At 36.8% G+C, this 21,345-nt stretch overlaps 1 pseudogene; it reads right to left on the reverse strand.

Annotated features, from left to right (window-relative positions):
* Window positions 1-703: 703 nt before the first annotated feature.
* Window positions 704-9,092, reverse strand: LOC115293550 (annotated as a pseudogene).
* Between the last annotated feature and the right edge of the window lie 12,253 nt (window positions 9,093-21,345).

Below are 21,345 nucleotides of genomic sequence, written 5' to 3' on the forward strand. Positions count from 1 at the left end.
ATTTATTTTGAGAGAGTTGGGGAGAGAGAGTAAGCAGGGAAGGTGCAGAGAGAGAGGAGGACAGAGGATCTGAAGCAGGCTCCCTCTTGACAATATCACTGAGCCCAGTGCAGGGCTTGAACTCAGCAACTGTGAGGTGACTTAAGCAGAAGTCAGATGCTTAGCCACCCACTGAGCTGCCCAGGTGCCCTGGGGGGGGACACATTTTTATTTTTTTTATTCTTTATCTTTTTAAAAGTTTATTTATTTTTGAGAGAGAGAGGAAGACACAGAATTTGAAGCAGGCTCCAGGCTGTGAGCTGTCAACACAGAGCTGGTCATGGGGCTCAAACTCACGAACCGTGAGATCGTGACTTGAGCTGAAGTTGGACGCATAACCAACTGAGCCCCACAGGCGCCCCTAACACTGTGTTTAAATGAAACCAGAGAATATAGTTTACAAAGAGCTAAACTGCAGGAATATTTCTCTGCAAAGGTGACATGATAGAAATGGAGTAGTGATGAAAAATAATTCCAGAGTATAGCAGGAGGAAAACAAAAATCTGAGAAGAGACATCAAAGCTAAGGCCAACATCGCATAACCACTGTAATTCCTGGCCTGCCAAGAAACCTGGGCTCCCATGTTTTCTTTTGTTTTGTTTCATAGAAAACTTTTATTTTGATTTAATATTCTTATTTAATTTTATAAAGTGGTCTGCTGATTCTAAGAGCAAATATTTGTTCTTGTGATAAGAGGACTCTTCCTCACATCAATTAAGTCATCAAATCTGTGTAGCTGGATGATGTTCTCAGGGTTCTGAGATGCCTTCTCTTCCATGGGATCGATTCTGAACGTGTTGTGTTAAAGTATTTCTAATGCCACTTTTGCTTCAACTTCCAGAGTTTTGAATGGAAAAAAATATCTTTATGAATCAAAGCACAAGCATATTTTGTGAAGGAATATAGATTCTTATCAAGTCTCTTATCTAAAACTATATTATAACAGAAGTGTCCAAAGATTACAGGAACATCTGGATCTCCGAACAAACTCACCACATAGTCACCTTCAAATGCCTTCTCTGTCATGTAGTGCATCATCAGGGTGTAAGAATGCCCCTAAGACTTCTTCACTTCTCCTGGATCATGACCTTTGAAAGTAAGAAACTGAACTTCATAGGACTTGGTCACAGGGGAATACATGTCCCATGCTGTCTGTCCACAGGAGCTTCCAGCAATACCACCCATTTAACTGCCTGACAAACTGGAACGAGTTGAAATGGCTTTGTTCATCACAAAGATAGGGACAGCATCAATTTTCTCAATGTGTTTAACTTCAATCTTCTCAGTTTGAGGAGTTAATAAAAACTGCCTAATTTTCTCTTTACTAAGGAGATCATTCTGCATTTCTATCAGTTCTGTCAGTGACATCTGAGAAGCTGGCCATGTGGCTACAAATCTCTACCCATCCATGCTATACCACCACAAGGGACCGTCCGCTAAAGCTGAAACCCACCAGACCTCTGTAGACATTGCTTCCTTCATGGCCCTTGTGCTCCCATATTTTTTTAAATAAAGTGCACGCATTTATTATTTCTGAGAGAGAGAGAGAGAGAGAGAGAGAGAGAGAGAGAACACAAGTGGGGAAGGTGCAGAAAGAGAGGAGACATAGAATCTGAAGCAGGATCCAGGCTCTGAGCTCTCAGCACAAAGCCCGGTGTGGGGCTCAAACTCACAAACCACCCACTTAACACAAACCGTGAGTGAGATCCTGACCTGAGCCGAAGCTGGATGCTTAACTGACTGAGCCACCCATGGACCCCTGTACTGCCATGTTTTAATCTCACTAATGAAAATGTCAGTTATCTTTGTAAAATTTTTGTCTAATGACACTTACCTGTAAACTGCTACATATTTCTTCTTTCCAAAAATGTAAGCATTATAGACATAAAATTTATTATTGATTATGAACAGTTCAACTAATGAAAGACTTCAAAGTATGTAGGTATTAATATTAATTTACAGTTCTTTGAGAAGTTATTATAAAACTAAATAACTTCTAATTATTTTGAAGTTTATTCCAGTCACAAAAGATTGACATTAAAATCATTTTAAAACCATTTCTAAAAGAAAGCAGCAGCCCAAACACTTTTGGTTCTGAGTATTTCATTAAGGCATAAATATTTCAATTGCCAAATAAGAAGTCTTCACAATCTAAGGGTTTGATCACATACAAAATTATTGATTTGTTTAAAGTGTATTTAGAGTTATGCAGAAAAGATATATTCCAAATCTTTCTTTTTGAAGACAAGACAGATCTTCTGTTAAAATGAACAAGAATTTGAGAGAGATGTGGTGTTTTCTTATAAGCAAACAATAATTAAAATGAGAAAATATATACAATTTTAAAAACTTAAAAATCTTCATGCAAAATTTTTCAAATTTAGCCAAGAATTTTATGTTAATATAATATTTTGAAAATTAGAATGAAGCAAATTTAGTTAAGTGGTCAAATCAGTACCTTAAAAAATAAAATGTAAACTCAAAGAAAAATACAATAAGAGAATTAAAATGAACAAATATTATTAGAGGTACACAGGGAATAAAATTTTAACTTTGTAATATTACTTAGAAGAAAGCTAGACTTTTAGAAGAACGATCAGGGTAAAAAAGAAACGTAGGGGTCAGAATGAAGCTAACACAGTAAAATAGAGCTACACTACAGACAGACAAGAATATAAAAAAAAATAAAGACATCTATGATTGATTCTGTAATAATATAAAAAGAAAATGTACCACTACTAGGAGACAACTCAATCCAAAATAACACACCAAGAGTAAAAAATGGATTGATTCATAACTCACAAGTTTCACCCAAGCTATTTCCTCTAGCTTTCCATTTCTTAATAGAGAATAGCTTTCCCAAGTTAGTAGCTCAGACTAGACTACTTGGAAATATAATTGGTTTTAGTACCTTACATGCAATTCTTTAGGAAATCCCATTGCTATGGGTTTTAACATGTGCAAAATTTGAGCACTAATCCGTTTCCACTGTTCGTAACTTGTCCAAGGCTTAACCATCTTTTACAGAGATTATCTCATTATCAACTGATCATTCTATTTCCATCATTGCTCACCATCCTCACCACCAACCTACCTGAAAATGGCTGCTAAATAGTCATAAAGTGTCAGTCAGTTCCACAGAATTCCAATAAACATAGCATACCCTGCCTCCACACATATACCCATTGATTATAAAGCTCACCTGGAAAAATAAATATGAAATACTAGAAAAATCTGAAATAAAGTCACTTTGGATTTGTCAGATAACGAAACATATCATAAACCATTCTAATGACTATAACCTGAGACACAGTATGGACAGTTCATAAATATTTCCAGGTACAGAGGACATTTGTCATATGTAATTAAAGTGACATAACATACAGTTGAGGAAAAGGTGGACTTTTTATATAACAGTGTTGGCAAAACTGGATAGGCATTTTACAAAAGAAAAATTGATAAAATCAAATACATAAAACATATGTATGCTAGAATAAAGAATAAATACCAAGTGAATGTGACCTAAGTTTAAAAGAAAATGAAATTGTAAAAACAACAGAATAAACTCTGTGTAGATTTCCTTTAAATCTGGAGGTGAGATAACACTTGTTAATCAAAACTTTAAAAAAAAACAGATGTAATAAAAGATCAATACATTCAGCCATAAGGGATAATTACATGGAAAAGAAAAGTAAAATATTACTTATGAAAAAGTAAATACAACCCAGAACATATATTTGCAATGAATATAATAGAAAAAGGGCCAAACTCACAAATACGTAAACACTGTTTAAATCAGTTTGTCAGGGTATGATTGACATACAAAAATCTGTGCATATTTAATGAATACAAAGTGGTGTATTTGGAGATAAGTATGTATCTTTGATATCACCTTGCCTTATCCTCTAAATATATCCATCACCTTCAAAAGCTTTCTCTCACACTCTTTATTTACCATTATTTTTTATGTGTGACATTAATACTTAAGATCTATCCTCTCAGCAAAATTTTAATTATATAATATAGTATTAACTATAGGCTCTATGTTCAAAGATCTCTAGGACTTAACCATCTTGCAAAACTGAGAGTTTATACCCCCAGATCCTAGCAACTATGCTAAGACTCTCTGCTTCTATGCATGTGACTATTTCAGATTCAAATAAGTGAGCTCATGCCGGATTTCCCCTTTTAGGTCTGGCTTAGTTTACTCAACGCAGTGTCCTCTAGGTTCATGCACATTGGTGCAAGTAACAGAGTGTCCTCCTTTTCTAAGCTGAATAATATTCCATTGTGTATATGCCACCTTTAAAAATGTTTATTGATTTATTTTTCATTAAAAAAAACTTTTTAAATGTTTATTTATTTTTGAGAGAGAGGATTGTGAGTGGGGGAGAGGCAGAGAGAGAGGGCGACACAGAATTCGAAGCAAGCTCCAGACTCTGAGCTGTCAGCACAAAGCCGGACGCGGAGCTTGAATTCACAAATTGTGAGATCATGACCTGAGCTGATGGTGGACCCTTACCTGGCTGAGCCACCCAGACGCCCCTATACCACATTTTCTTGAATATTGAGGGCAAAAATAAGATTAACACCTGATGAATAATGTGCAAAAGTCATAGGCACACACACCCACACACACACAAGATGAGTAGTATACACTACACACACACACACACACACACACACACATTTAAAGTAGCTCTTGAAAATTTGAAAGAATGTTCAGTGCTCATAATAAAATAAATTAAAATTAAATTAAAGCCATATCAAGATACCATTTCTTATCTCATTATAACAGAGTTTAAATAATATAGTTTAGTGCAAGCTGTAGGGTACCAGGGTCCCTTATGCACAGCCAATACATTTGTGAACTTGTATAACTCCTATGTTACCTACACACAACATTTTAAACCACCACCAACTATATTTGCATTTATATTTTATATTTAGCAACTCTATGTATAAGAATTCAATATACTTCCATAGTTGAAAACTATGTATTTTATCCATATAGCTATGGGCCATATAGCAATAAAGTATAGCAAAACTATATATCAGTGGAATACTATCAAGCTATAAAACAGAGTGAAAAGAATTTTATGATCTGGTGTAATTCTTAGGACAAAATGTTACTTTGATATATAAAAATGTGTAATTATATAGATACTATGTATATGTATATAACTGCTATTTGTTGTAATAAATAAGACATGGATATGTATGTGTGATCTCGTTTTTGGAAAAAGAAAAGAAATGCACATCATAAACACAAATCTAATTAAATTAAATCATTTATCTATAAGAACAGCAATTGTACCTAGCAGGGATAGAGAATAGAATCAGACTTTTAAATCTGACTTCTATTAATTACTCCCAAAGTCAAACAACCCAATTAAATCTAAATTATATCAAATAGGAGGATAAAGCTAAAATTAAATACAAATAGAAAAGCATCACTACATCAAATTGATAATATGCAGAGAATATATGCATCCACCTACACACAGAGAATAAATTATTTCAAGTAATTTTGAACATAATACTTTGTACTTCCTCTACGGACTATAGTCTGAAGGACAAAAAGAGAAAAGGAATCTTGAACTTGGGAGGTATGTTATTAGTCATGATATTGGTGAAGCAATTCCTATTCTATTTTGTATACATTGTAAAAGGAAATAAAATACCTTTGTAGTTGGGAACTCAGAGGCTGTAGAGGGAACTGGATCTATAGATACCAGTAAGGGTAAAGTTAGAAGGTTTGGACTAAAAAAATGTGACATAAACTTACAGATGAAAAAACAGATGAGTAGATAACATGAGCCACCATCAAGGCCTCGAAGCAATGACGCCACACTACCAGTGAACATGACTAGACCCCAGTCATGTTTTCATAAACTATCTGCAAGCTTCTTTAATCCGTAAGTCATTTGGGGTCCAGAGAATAAAAAAACCTACAAAGTCTCCAATAATTTTGTGCATCAGAAATCAAGGATGGGCTCAAAAACTAATGGACACGTGTCAAAAACATACACCTACATGCTCAAATTGTACAAATATAGCCGCTGGGAGTCTTTTGATCTGCCACCACCTTCTGTGTCCTTTCTGAAACTCTGTGTCAGCAGCTTCCCATCAGCGGTTCCTTTTACTCGGAGTGCTCTTTACCATACATCCCACTAGCTCACTTCTAGGCTTGGCTCCAACACCCCTTCTCAGCAAGGCTTATTCTAATCTCTCTCCTCAAAATTTTACACATCCCAAAACTTGTGATCCTTTCCAGCAGGATCTATTTTTTCCACTGCACTTCTAAAATGCTATGAAAATGAATTAGTTATCCTGATCTGCCCCCCTCCCCACCAGAATAAGTGTCCATTAAAGCATGTTTTTTTGTCTATTTCATTCATTATTATTCACTAGTCACTCTAGACCTGGCCTAGTGTTTAATGCCTGGCCTAAAAACACTCTCAAGTAATATCTTTTGTTGACTAATTTTATTGACTTCTAAGTCTCCGTTTTGTCAATCACATTGTAGCTGCTTCTATATATATGAAATAGAAAACATGATTTTCAGAAAGCAAATCATTTGTGTACTGTTTGATATTGAGTTATTTTTAATACATTTCCTTTTTTCACTGCTTATTTCTAATAAGCAATCAAATCTTGTCAATCCTTCCCCCAAATGTCTTTAAATGTGTTGTTTTATTTGCTTGCTGACTCCTACCACCTTAGTTCTGGAATTCATCATCTCACACCTGGATTACTGAAATAGCCTCACTTCTGGCAACCACGCACACATCTTTTCTGCATCAGTCCTTCCTAAATGCGTGTTTAATTTCTCTAAATAACAGCTTTCTTTTTTTTAATTTTTTAAATGTTTTTATTTATTTTTGATACAGAGAGAGACATAGCATGAGAGGGGGAGGGGCAGAGAGAGGAGACACAGAACCGGAAGCAGGCTCCAGGCTCCGAGCTAGCTGGCAGCACAGAGCCTGACGCGGGGCTCGAACCCAGTAACGTGAGATCTGACCTGAGCCGAAGTCGGAGTCTTAACCAACTGAGCCACCCAGGCGCCCCTAAATAACAGCTTTCAAAATGTGACTTCCAAACTTAAAAATTATCAATGAGTCTCTAGTCACTTATGAGATAATACCTTCAGTGTAGCTTTCAAGTGGATTCTGAAGTCATGTTCCCATTATAAGACTTCCTGTAAAATATCACATAAATAGATGGAGCATTCTTTAAGTCTTCAGATTATTAGTGTTTTGAGAGGCAATATAGTCAATGAAAACAGACTAATATTAAACATTGGTGTCAAATTGCTGTCCCTTTCACAATGGAAGAAGTCTAATGACATCTCTCTTTCACTCTCTGGAATTATGCTTTCTTAAAGGCACAGTGTTGGTTTCTATTCATGCTGGGTTGGGATCTCCCCAGTGACAGTAAGTGAATTATTCTTTATAAGAGACAATTCATGTCGGTAATTACATGCACATCCTTTATCTCTACCATTAGGACCAAATGTTTATGGTCATAGGATTATATACCTGTCTTTTTAACTGTTGAAGCGTCTGTAAGGATGAATAGTTTCTGATAAGCATTACTACGAGACACCATCACTGTCACATTTTGTTTTCTCTCCTTGTGTCCATCCACATCACTCTTAAACTGTTGTCCTAGATCTTTCAATCTTGATACTAACAGTCAAGTCATTTACTGACCCCAGAACATTGTAGTCTGTCAAAAGAAGAGAAGAGCAGTTGATATCTAAAATGAAACACATGCATGTGCGTTCACACACACACACACACACACACACACACACACACACAAACACTGTTTACTGAGGGTTTAGAGAACTATCCATAAAAGGAATGGTCTTTCTGAGTAGAGCAAATGGCTGTCTTATGCAGCTTTGAAAGTTGTGGACTTAAAGATTTCTTAGATTTTTAGAGATAAAAGCAGGTTGGTGTTAATTGTGGAGGTGTGATTACTTCAGTGCAACTGTAAGTTGGTTGACATCTGGATACTTATTCATTGTTATGATTCCTTTCCTAATTGGATGAATTTCAAGAGCAAAACCTTCAACTGCTTGGTAATTTTTCAGAAACATTTGCTGGGGAAGTCATTGTTTTTTCTTTGTTTTGATGGGGAAAATATACATCAGCTGAATGCATTATTTAAATCTTTGCTGGTGGTTCTAAAATCTTACTCCACTCCTCTCTCCTGGGATGTGGTTTTGATTCTGATTTTCTCTTTCAAATGTAGGAGTGAGGTAATTTTCATGGGTTTCTACTGATTCTTCTTACAAAACTGTTAATGAAGAGCCTGGCCAGCTATGTTAAGAAATTATTTATTATTTTTTAAGTTTTTTTTAAATTTATTTTTGAGAGAGGTAGAAAGAGAATACAAACTGGAGAAGGCTATGCACTGTCAGCGCGGAGCCTGCTGCAGGACTTGATATCAGGAACCATGAGATCATTTCCTAAGTTGCAATCGAGAGAGCCATCCTTAACCAGCTGAGTCACTCAGGAGCCCTGAAGTTATTTTTGTCCTTCAGTCAAAAAGAGAGGGTCAGGGGGTTCTAGACAGAGACTTATGATTATATTTTACAATTTTTACTCTTCAGAGCTGAGGATAATTTGTCAGATAACAAATAGTGAATAAAGATAAAATCCATTTTAGATATTAAGAAGAGGGAAGAGGGAATAAACTAGCATAGTGGGTGAAAGAAAGAGATAGGTGGGTGAATTCAATAACTGTTTCCACTGGAATAAAAAGTGGCGAAGTCAGCAGCACTGCTCTGGAGTGCGGCTAGAGAGGACCAAGCTGCTTATGGGCTGCCACCCTCCATTCACTTTCCAAAGAGGCTGGAAGACAGGTAACATACCCGTAGAGGTAGGCAGGTGGAGACCAGCTCTGTGTTTTTCACAGCAGATGCATTCAACAGTTCTTGTAAGGTTTAAGGATGTTTTTGTATTTGGTGGAACTGGTTCTTTAACCTTGTTCCCCAAGTAGCCCTCAAGTCGGCCTGTCGGTGAGCTTGGGTACACCACCATTGGGCGGGAGGATGAGACAGGAGGCACTGGGAATGAGCCCCTCCCATCACCAGCTCTCCGACTCTGAAAACCACGTGAGTTGTGAGCTCTGGACTTTCCAGCCCCGCCCCGCTGTCCCCTCCTGGTTCTGGGCTCCAGGGGAGGGAGGGGTTGAGGAGGCTCCAGTGCACCTGGTCCAGGCACCAGCTAACAGCGGAGCTGTGTGTCCCTTCGGAACCAGGAGCAAGGAACTGGCAGAGTAGTGGTGAATAGGCCGGAAGGGTATAGCCACTGTCAACTTCACCTCTCTGCCATCGTGAGTGGGGTAAAACGCTGCCCTTGAGGTGCTGGTAGCTCACTCCTACCTCTCTTTGCCCTGAAGAAGGATTTCCTTGTAAGTTAGACGATTTCCGAGTAAAGAAGCAGGGATTCCTTGTGGGGTGCTGATTAAAAGAGGGAGGGTCAGAGAGACTGTTGTCTCAACTTGAGAAGAGAGAGGTCAATGTGTAAAACAAGAGATTCCCCCACAACAATGAGGGAAATTTTTCAGATTTGTTGTTAATGGGATTTCACAGTTGATTAAACACCCTAATGAACCAAATTAAAATAAGATTCCCCCTCCCAGTCTGAGATTGGAAAAGTAAGAAGGAGTTGAGAAATGAGTAAAAGGAACTGTAAGAAGTTTAATTTTGAACACTGCATTCACTTTTTATTCCTGTCAGGGTAAATTACCATGAATTTAGCAACTTAACACCGATTTATCATCTCATGGTTCTGGTTCTGTAGGTCAGAAGGCCTGGTTGGCTCCGTGGTTTATCTGATCCATGTTTCACAAAGCCATGATCAAGGTGTTAACTGGGTGCTCACTGTAAGGTGTTGAAAAGAATCTGCATCCAATTTCATTCACGTTGTGGTCCAATTCTAGACTTTGTGGTTGTAAAACGGAGGTCCCCATTTCTTCCTTGCCTGTCAGCCAGGGCTCAGTCTTTGCTCCCAGAGCCTGTCTGCATTTCTTCTCGTGCTTTCCTTGTGGCAGCCTCACCAATAATGATGCGCAGAATCCCTCCCACCCTTCGGACATCTTCAACAACCTCTCTGAAGCCTCTTCTCTTTCTGACTCTTCTGCTGTTAAGGACTCATCCAATTACCTTGGTTTCACCCAGATAATCTAGGATAATCCTCCTATTTTAAGTTCAGGTGCAAGCTTTTAACTTGCTTGTTGTCTGTCAGGGCCCTCTGGGAAGAAGAATAACCTCAGTATAATCTTGTGAGTCGGCTACAGATCAACCTTTCTGGAAAATATATTAACCTTATTTACCAACAGAAAGACAATGAAGAGTCCTACATATAAAATAGTTTTGCAGCATATTTCTTGTGTAGGTTTCTCATTGTAAAAAAATGGAATTTGTGGATTTATGGAAATAGGGTTCCTTTGCATAATCATTGTTTCTTCACTTATTGCTTAGAAATTAACTTATATTTTAAGTCTGAAACTAAACATGTTCATATAATGGGAGCAAACGGCAATTTTGGAAGATGCAATCTGTGTTATCAGATTTCTTCGATTGATTACACAATGGCTCATTTGTGCTCCATGGTTTCCATTCAGTAATTTATAAAATATGGTGCTGAGTGAGAGATATTAATTTATTCGGATGTAACTCTTCGAATATTTCTTGTCATGTGTGTGTGTGAGATCATCCAGAAAGGGATGAGTACAAAACTCTAGGGAAGAAAACTCTTGAAGAGCAGTTGTAAAAAGATAAATCTCTTAAGACTTGGCCAGAGATAGAGAATATCATACGTAGTGTATTTAACTGATCAATTTCACTGAGCCATGGGATACCCACACATTTAGTTAAATATTTTTCTGAGTATATCTGTGAGGATGTCTTTAGATATGATTAACATTTCCATCAATAAACTGGGTAAAGTAGTTTGCTTTCATAATGTGGGTGGGCCTTGTGCAATCAGCTGAAGGCCTGAATTAGCATGAAACAACAGAACCTCCTGTGACTACCGAAGTGCCTCCTGTCTAACTGCCTTTGAACTGGTGTATCAGCTTTTTTCTGCCTTCAGACTCAAACTGAAACATTGCCTCTTCTCGGCCCTCAAGTACGCTAGTCTTCAGATTGGAGCTACATCATCACTTCTGCTGCTTGTCAAGCCTTGGACTTGAACTCTACCATTAGCACTCCTGGGCCGATAGTTTGCCAGCTACAGATCTTGGGACTTGTCAGTCACCACACTCATGTGAGCCAATTCCTTATAGGCGCCCTCTCTCTCTCTCTCTCTCTCTCTCTCTCAACCTGGAAGCAAATGACTTGAAGTAGAAAACAAAACCAAAACATAACCAAAAAATTTACTCAAAAATACAATGTAAAGCTGATATAAAATGTACAGTGTTACCTAACATTTACTGAGCTTATTTTTAGTTTTATATAAAATTCATTTGTTATCTGTATTTTGGTTACATGTAGCATATGTTTTTTTTTCTTTTTCCTTTTTTGAAAATCTTAATATAGATGGAAAGCAATGGAAGAGAATATTTAAAGTAGGAAGTAGTCAAAAATGTGAAAGGCTACATCAGCTTTGATTACAAAAAAGAATGGTAAAGGTGGTTAGAGCAGAATGATGGGATTATTTATGATGGGGTCAGTGAGAGATAAGAAGGTGAAAGGATCAAAATAGTAAGTGTAGATAATTCTACTTACAAATTTGGCTTGTCTTCCTTACTAGACTACATCTCCATCACAGAAGAGAGTCTCCATCCATTGTCTTTTTTATTCATCAGTTTATTGTTAGCACCCAGGAGAAATGTAACACATATTTAAAAAATGTCTTTCTAAGCACTGTTTCATTTCCCAGCCATTGTGTGTGCACCATCTTCATTTGTTCCTAATTACAATGTCAAACAATCTTACTATGATTCATAAAAGGAAAGTGCATCTCAGATAAGTTTACTCACAAAACTAGTTAATTCTAGATTGTGGATTGATCTGTTTTCTTTTTTTTAATTTTGTAATGTTTTTATTTATTTTTGAGAGAGAGAGAGAGACAGCGTGAGCAGGGGAGGGTCAGAGAGAGAAGGAGTCACAGGATCTGAAGACAGGCTCCAGGCTCTAAGCTAGATGTCAGCACAGAGCCCGACATGGGGATTAAACCCAGGAACAATGAAATCGTGACCAGAGCTGAAGTCAGACACTTAACCAACTAGGTCACCCAGGCACCCCAGTCTCTTATTTTCTTTTAATCCATTTATTAAAATTTTTAAAATTGTTTTCACATGTGAACATTTTCAATGGCAAGTGTTTCAAAGTCTGTATTCATAAAAGCCATACATGATAATTTTTAGAAAATTTTAGGTATGATAATGATGCAAATGATGTACTATCTCATTTCAATCTTTGTAATAGTTAGGTTTCATTTATATATTTTATATAAATAAATATAAATATTCTGTATTATATATTCAAATTATACTACTGTAATTTAAGCAAATAAATAAAACTTTGCTTTATCTCACTTACCAAATTAGATATTTTCTTTTTTAAATGCTTTTTATTTATTTTTTAGAAACAGAGACAGTGTGAGCAGGGGAGGGTCATAGAGAGAGGGGAAATACAGAATTTGAAGCAGGCAGCAGGCTCTGAGCTAGCTGTCAGCACAGAGCCCCACGCGGGGCTTGAACCCACGCATCGTGAGATCATGACCTGCGCCGAAGCCGAATGCTTAACCGACTGAGCCACCCAGGCGCCCCTAAATTAGATATTTTCTAACTGGAAACAAATGACTTGAAGTATTAAAAAAAACATCAACAATTTACTCAAAAATATAATGCAAAATTAATACACACTGTGCTATTTATCTGATACTTACTGAAATTACCTTTTGTGTTTTTTTGGTTGATTAATGAATACAGTATGAAACCACCTAGTGTAAAGAACCATTTTCTGGGGTCGCCTGTGTGGCTTAATCTGTTGAGCCTCTGACCCTTGATTTTGGTTCAGGTCATAATCACCTGGTCATGAGATCGAGCCCAGTATAGTCAGGCTCAGCACTAAGTGTGGATCCTGCTTGAGATTCTCTCTCTCCCTCCCTATCTCTGCCATCTCTCATTCACCATGCTTGTGCATGTATACTCTCTGCCCCGTCTCTCTTAAATAAATGTATAAAAAAGAAACAGTTTTCTGAATAGCATCCCTTTTTATTTAATCATCTCACCGTGCATCCTTAAGTGATGTGTCTGAAATGGAATAAAACTGAACCAGAACATGAAGAAAACTATGACTTCAAAAGTCAGAGAAACTTATTTCAGAGATCAATGCATTTGATCTTTTTTATTAAGGATTTATGCTATATAATATCAACTCATTTGAAGCATTTAAATAATAATGAAAATAATAACAAAAGAAATGTGTACTTTCTTTTCTGTTAAACCAGCACTATACTAGAAATTTGTAAGAAAAATAAAATATTCATCCACAGACACTTCTAAAGTAGTAATAAAGCCAATTAAGCTCAGAACTCTTTTGTTCAGTTTCAACTGAGTGCAATAAATTTTGGTAGGCACTTTAAGTAAAAAGCAATGATGTACTTTCTCTCCCCTCTCTCAACTTACCGGCTGGGGAAGGGGGGTGTGAATAACAATGCAAAGAAAACTCTAATGAGTAATGTAACAGCACAAATAAATTTCAATAGAACAGGGAAGGTGAATTTCATTCTTAGATGAACTATTACATGTGGAAACAGCTTATAAGGTGACTGTTTTATTCAAGGTCTTGAAAAATAAGTTGATATTTACTAGAAAAAGGCTGATTTGGTGACATGGACAGATTACAGATGCACAGTCTTCTGAGCGTAGATGAACAGAGTAAAGCTAAAGAAATGGGCAGGGCGCCTGGGTAGTTCAGTCTGTTGAGCTCTTGACTTCTGCTCAGGTCATGATCTTGCAGTTAGTGAGTTCAGTTAGTGAGCTGGAGCCCTCTGTAGGCTCTGTGCTGACAGCTGAGAGCCTGGAGGCTGCTTCTGATTCTTTGTCTGCCTCCATCTCTTCCCCTTTCCCACTCGCTCTCTCTCTCAAAAATAAATAAACATTAAAAACAGAAAAGAAATGGGCAAGTACAGTTTACATGTCCAGAATGATAGATGATAGACTGTCTACAGTAGCTTGGGCCTGGCGTGTGTATTTGTGTATGTGTGTGTGTGTGTGTGTGTGTGTGTGTGTGTGTGTGTGTGTGGAGTGCACAGAAGTATGGCAGTGTGCTGGGTTTAACAACTGTGGTCTAGGATTTAAAAAAAATATGAGACCTGATGTATCATATTCACTAATTTCTCTAGTACAAGTATCCACTATAGCTGATTTCAGGCTCCCAGTGTGATGTCAAGTTCAGAGTTGGGGTGAGATGCACCCAGTAGGCTTTATATATGAATTAGCTCCAGGTTTCCAGGTGTTTTCATGTATGTTTGTGCATATGGAACAGGGTTAGAGAGGAAATAAATGGAGAAATGGGAAGATATAATATTTGTGATTGGGATCAAGTACATAGAACACTGTTGAGGGAAACATTACAAATCTGTTTCTGAAGATAGCAATTCAGGGCTCATGTCGTGATTTCTAGAAGCCCCAGGGTTCTTTTATCTCTGTGCTCTGTTGTCTTTATAAATCAGCTTCAAAATATAAACATCAGCTCTTGATCCAAGAAACTTACTTGAGCTTTATCATCATAGCTACTTTGTAGGCTAGAAAAACAAGAAAAGTTTCTTTTTTTAGAGGAAGAAGAACACATGTAGTACTTCTTATAAAGATAATTTTTTGAAGTCCCATCCACACCTCTATTTCCAACTCATAGTCCAAATCTTAGTCACATTGAATACGTAAATGTAAAAGAGACTCTGAAGTAAATCTCATAGACTGGAAAATCATAGCCTTGAATAAAAATCTTTAAAGAAGATGTCTAAATAAAAAAAATATATTCATGTAAATTGCAGTCTCTACAAGAAGATATTGTGGTAGAAAAATAAATTAGAAATCATGCCAGGGTCAAAATTAAACATCAACACAGAAAATTTAAAATTATCTTATACCTGTAACTATGGGATTTTTACTTTCATTCCCTTTTAGGATACTGCTTACCACTAGTGGAAAGCATATTGATTAGAGGTACAGAAACTCTGTTACCTGAAATATCCATTCAGTTTTCTCCTAGGACAACATTAGCAAGAAAATAACATGATTGCAGATTTTGAAGACTATAACAAATCTAATATCAGCTCTATCCATATACAATAATATTTTGATATTGCCCCACCAAAGTTCAGCTAAGAAATGATGTCTAAGACATTCCCCTGGTTTAGAATGGAGCTTGGGAGCTAGAACTATGGTTTAAGAGTAAAATGTATGGAGCATCTGCGTGGTTCAGTGGGTTAAGTGTCTGACTTCAGCTCAGATCATGATCTAATGGTTCTTTGGTTTGAGCCATTTGGGACGTTTTGTGCTGACAGCTCTGAGCCTGGAGCCTGCTTGGGATCCTGTGTCTCCCTCTCTCTCTTTCCCCTCTTCACTCACACACGCTCCCTCTCTCTAAAAATTAAATAAATATTTAAAAAATAAAAGTAAAAAGTACTATGGGGATTTTGAAATGGAGAGATGAAGGAGGGAGAAACAATGAAAAGGAATGATGAGGCTTTCAAAGTGTGTGATGGTAGAAAGGAATCGCATGCATATTTGTGTTTATATAACAGTAAAATTGATTTTCTTTCTAGTTACAAATTTTACTCAAAACATTTATGACATGACTGTTATAAGTGAGCTCTTACATATGCAGCTTGAAGTCACTGAAGGTGTTTGATGGAAATAGAAGAAAAGATAAGTTTAAGTTTCTGCTTGGAAGATTTATTCTTGTAGCAGACTGTCTAATTCATGTATTTTGAATGCACAGAAAATGGAGGTATAAAAATTGGTAAGAAATCAAACCCAACAACTCAAGGAGGAGATAGTGAGCTGCAAATTAAGGCAACAGTATTATTGCAAAGGGAAACATGAAGTAAAAATCTTGTCAAGTTGTATCATTAAGATTTACAAGTAATAGGCTGTGGAAATTTGAAGAAAATGTACCTAAAGTTTCCTGTGTGGCTCACTGATAGAATGCAGTGTTATTTAACAAAATATAGAGAATACAGTGGAAAGGAAGTACCTTTGTGGAAGTGTAAGAAAGGTACAGAGTGGAAGAAAGAGGTACAATCAAATTGAGTAAACTCTTCTAATTTTGAAAATTATTTATTTTTATTTTTGAGAAATTTGCTAAAATCCAAAAATGGGCATTCTGTAATTACTGGCCAGATTAAATATAGCTAAGGGACTTAGGATAAAAATATAGATATTTAAAGAGTATCCATGGAAAGAGTAGATAGTTGCTGGAAGTCAATGCCAAAGAGGAACGTGTGGCCAAGAAGAAGAGAAGGAGCAACACCTGAAATTTGGGGAACTCTGCAGTAGAAAGACGAACAGTATTGTGCTAAGCAAAAGAGCTCAGGGAAATATAGCGATCATATGATTTCACTCATGTGTGGAAGTTGAGAAACTGAACAGGTGAACATGGGGAAAGAAAAGGAAAATAAGATAAAAAGAGAGAGAGAGGCAAACCTTAAGAGACTCTTAAATACAGAGAACAAACTGAAGGTTGATGGGAGTGGGTTAAATGGGTGATGGACATTAAGGAGGGCACTCTTCAGGGTGAGCGCTGGGTGTCATATGTAAGAGATGAGTCACTGGGGTCTACTCCTAAAGCCAAAACTACACTGTATGTTAACTCACTTGAAAAAAGAAAAAAAAAAAAGACTAACAGAAAGGGGGGCTGCAAAGAGACACGGAAGAGGCAGTGACACCACAGTTAAAGGAGCAATTCATGTGCATAAAGTATTACATCTTGAATGTTTGGCTAATGTGTACTTTTTCTCCTAAGAAACTTGAAGGCAGATATAAGAAAAACACTAATAATGATGGAATCTGCCAGTGCTATTGATTGCAGGCCTCATAAAATAATTCGACCTATTTTAAGAAAGAGAGAAAATCAGAGGTTCTAAGGAAGGACAAGAGACTGGAAACCAGGTGCTGGAGAACAACACAAAGTAAAGACTGGTGCCCAGGGAATGGCCCACACAGCATCTGTCTCTGCAATGACTTTTCCTATTGTTTTTCCACCTCCATTTCTCAAAAGCTTTAGAGAAGACACTCGTTGCCCAGGTTAACAACACATGCCTGTCCTGAGATGGTGCTCCAGAAGGGAGCTGGAAAAACTGGGCCCCTCCGATTCTGGAGGCCGCACCGCCTTCTTCCCTGGTCACCGCCATGTGGGGACCTCCACAAGAGGAAGATGCAGAAGACGGGAGGGGGAGGGGGATACTCAGAGAAACTAAGAGTGCTCATGACTCACTAAGTGTTTATATTGTGCCACACACTAGCTGAAGGATTAATATGCACGTTCTGAGATGATTTTCACATGCTATGTGGCCATAATATATGCTCTGTACCGAAGATGAAACTAAAGTTTAGAGAGATTGAGTACTCTAAAGTCACACAACTTATAAATGGGACAAGAGTGAAAGCTCAGAAGTTCCATTCCGTATACAAATTTGGCCAGATTTGGGCTTTTAAACTTTCATACTGCTCCATATTATTAACTTGCCTTAGATAATTCAGCTAATTAGTGACTAAATTGTAACTAAAAACTGTTAACTACTATCAGTATCAGGAGGTATGTAATAAAATGTTCTCTCCCAAGTGCTTAGAAGTAATGGGAATATGAATTAGTGCTCAAGTTAAAATTATGAATTGAATATATAATGAATGAGGGCATGACGAGGCAGAGGCAGCCAGATATTAAGTGAAATGTATCTGTTATTTCAGAATTTTGGTTGATGCTCTTTTTTAAAATTTTTTTAACGTTTTATTTATTTTTGAGGCAGGGAGAGACAGAGCATGAGGGGGGAGGGACAGGAAGAGAGAGAGAAAGAGAGAGAGAGAGAGACAGAGAGAGAGACAGAGAGACAGAATCCGAAGCAGGCGCCAGGCTCTGAGCACTCACCACAGAGCCCGACGCCGGCCTTGAACCCATGAATGTGAAATCATGATCTGAGCCAAAGTCAGAGGCTTAACTGACTGAGCCACCCAGGTGCCCCAGTTGAGGCTCTTAAAATTAGAAAAAGTTATGGTGTTGCAAGGTTAACTTATAGTCATAAGTTTATCACCCAATTTAAGAGTATATAAAATGAAGTAAAAATATTGATCAAAAAAAAGTTTAAATGGTGGACATTTATTTGGGGGAAGTTACTTGAATGTTAGCGCTTTAATTTTCTCCTTTTTATTGGGGGATGTGAGTGCATGTTTCCTTCCTCCTTAACTCCAACCAAGAAAGGGAGTGATTTAATGAAAGCCATTGGAAAGCATGACCGGGGCCCACCAGAGATCATAGTGTACAGAAATTAATTAGTGCCACAGACTCCTTCCTGGATCATTCTACACCTGAAGGACTGCTTATGTCCACCTACGAGAATGCAGAGAGGGCAACTTGACCTTCCAGACTTTGTCAGGTCTCCTCAATATTCGGGTGGACCTTATGGAAAATAGCTGAGTGTAACTTACCTTCAAAATATTGTAGCCCAAGTGAACCAGGTGCCAGTGTGAGTCACCCTATCAAAAAGACAATTAGGGAGTGTTTAACAAAGTTGATCAGTGAGAAACTGAACCACTTGTATCATAGAGAAATGCAATAGAAGGTTTTCAAAAAAGCCATCAAAAAATCACAGAAAAGTCACATAAAGCAGAGCACTAAAGAAGATTCTAAGATCAGATTTTAACCAGTCTCCTTAACCCTTCTCCTCTCTACTTCCTGTTACCATTCTAGAATCTAGAGGCTAAAAGTAAATGAGGGGATAGAATAAAAAAACAAACAAACTGAAAGTGGAATAAATACAATAATCCTGTCATGTCTTGCTGCAGGCATAAAACTAAGTACAGGTGGAGTTAACATGAGTGTGGAATAAAAGCTGAAACTGGAGGAGCAATTGAGGTTTTAATATTAGACTTGACCATGGTCTTTAATATCTGAGAACCATATCTGGCTTGTTAGTAAAAAAAAAAAAAGGTAAGTAGAAAAACTAAGAGAGACTGAGCTTTTGAGTCAGAGAAGATGATTGGAGGAACAACTTGAGAGTGAGAGCAATAAAAAATAAAGTTGACTTCTGCTGGCTCACTCTTCTAGCTTATTCAATAAATCAGCTTTTGATATAAAAAGTCATCTGAAAAAAGACAAATTGGTTTTCGGTCTGTGAGATATGGCTGTACATAAATTGAGTTCATAAACATATCTAAAGGAAGAATAGGTCAACAATGGGAAATAGACATGTACGTCCATGGATAAAAACATTAACAAATGGTGTAAGACATGTGGCCTAAGAAGATGTAGAGAAAAGCAGGGGAGAGAGTAGGATAATTAAGAAATTAATTAAATAGAAAAATGATTGTAATTATATCTAAATATTATTAAGTGCTTATGTGGGAAGCACTCCACTAAGCATTATGATATAGTCACTTATTTTAATCCTTTCAAAAGTAACACAAAGTATTACTTCTCAGTAAGAAACCAAGGCACAGAGAAGGAAAACAACTTGCCCAAGGTCATAGCTTGTTAACATCATGAGTGATGCATACAAAACTATAATAATTAAATACCTGATTGTCAGAACAAACTACAAGTGTGTCAAGTCTTAAGAGGACAGGAAGAGACACTGAATTTATCTTTTAAAAAAAGGATTTAGTTTGGCCTTTTGGCCAATTGCGTTAAGTCAAGCTAACCTAATTTTTCATTTCACTGAGTCTATTGCAAATTAAGTCTGATCTCATTAATGTTGTCTAAGTTGAATGCTTTTGGGGAAAAAAATAACTCTATTAAGCCATAAAGACACAATTAGTGAAATGTATTAGATGTGATTATAATGTGACGGATTATTTTTATAAGCATACCAAGCTTACAGACTCAAATGAAAATTAAACTTTACACTGCTAACTTTGAAAGAATAAGCCATGTTGTAATGAATCTTTTCTTGTTGAAACTTCATTTTTTTCTCCTTTTGAATTTATCTCAAAGAAGTTTTCAAGGTACATGGAAAATATCTATATTAAATACAAATATTACTCAGTTTGATTACCCCAACCTTCCCCACAATGCCTTGGGCATTTTTTCAGAAATTAAATCTATCTTCTAATTAGGAAACTACATAAATATTGAAGGTATTTCAAAAACTAATTTGAAGACAAGATTATTTTTAATTTTTCTAATTTTTGTTTTATATTTATTAATTTTTGAGAGAGAACAAGCAGAGGAGGGACAGAGAGAGAAGGAGACAGAGAGTCTGAGAGGCTCAAACTCACAAATTGTGAGATCATGACCTGAGCTGAAGTTGGACACTTAACTAATTAAGACACACAGGCGCCCCTAATTTGAAGACAAATTTAAAAGAAATACTTTTCAAATAGTTTGAATAGTGGCAGGATCATCAATAGAAACTCGCAGACTACTAGGCAATTATTTTGAAAAGACAGCATTCATGATATATTTGAAAAATATCAGTCATGACATTTTATAATTATATTCTAACAGTAATTTAACATATTGAATAATTTCATACACTCTTATGTACTTGATGATAGGGATTGATCTGAATCAAGAGCTTCAATGTATTAATAGCATTAGACCAAATAATGCTGCTGTGAGTTTATAAATTATATCTCTATAAATAAAATCTTAACTATAGAAAATAAAACATTATGCACTATTATAGTATCTAAGGAAAAACATACAAATGCACACAATTGCCTGAAATTTGATGAAATATGAAATGTTTATCACCATTTTGTAAACATTTTATGATCACTTTATTTTATTTTTTTTGCATTTCTTTTTTTTTATTAATAGTTTATTACCAAGTTGGTTTCCATATAACATCCAGTGCTCTTCCCCACAAGTGCCCCTCTCCATGACCATTAGCCCCCTTCTCTTCCCCCATCCCTCTTCAGCCCTCAGTTTGTTCTTAGCATTCAAAAGTCTCTCATGATTTGCCTCACTCCCTCTCCCCAACTCTTTTCTCCCATTTCCCATTCCCATGGTCATCTGTTAGGTTTCTCCTGTTAGACCTATGAGTGACAACATATGGTATCTGTCCTTCTCTGCTTGACTTATTTTACTTAGGATGGCTCCCTCTAGGTCCACCCATT

The sequence above is a fragment of the Suricata suricatta genome, chromosome 6, assembly GCF_006229205.1.
Source record: "Suricata suricatta isolate VVHF042 chromosome 6, meerkat_22Aug2017_6uvM2_HiC, whole genome shotgun sequence".
Classification (NCBI taxonomy): domain Eukaryota; kingdom Metazoa; phylum Chordata; class Mammalia; order Carnivora; family Herpestidae; genus Suricata; species Suricata suricatta.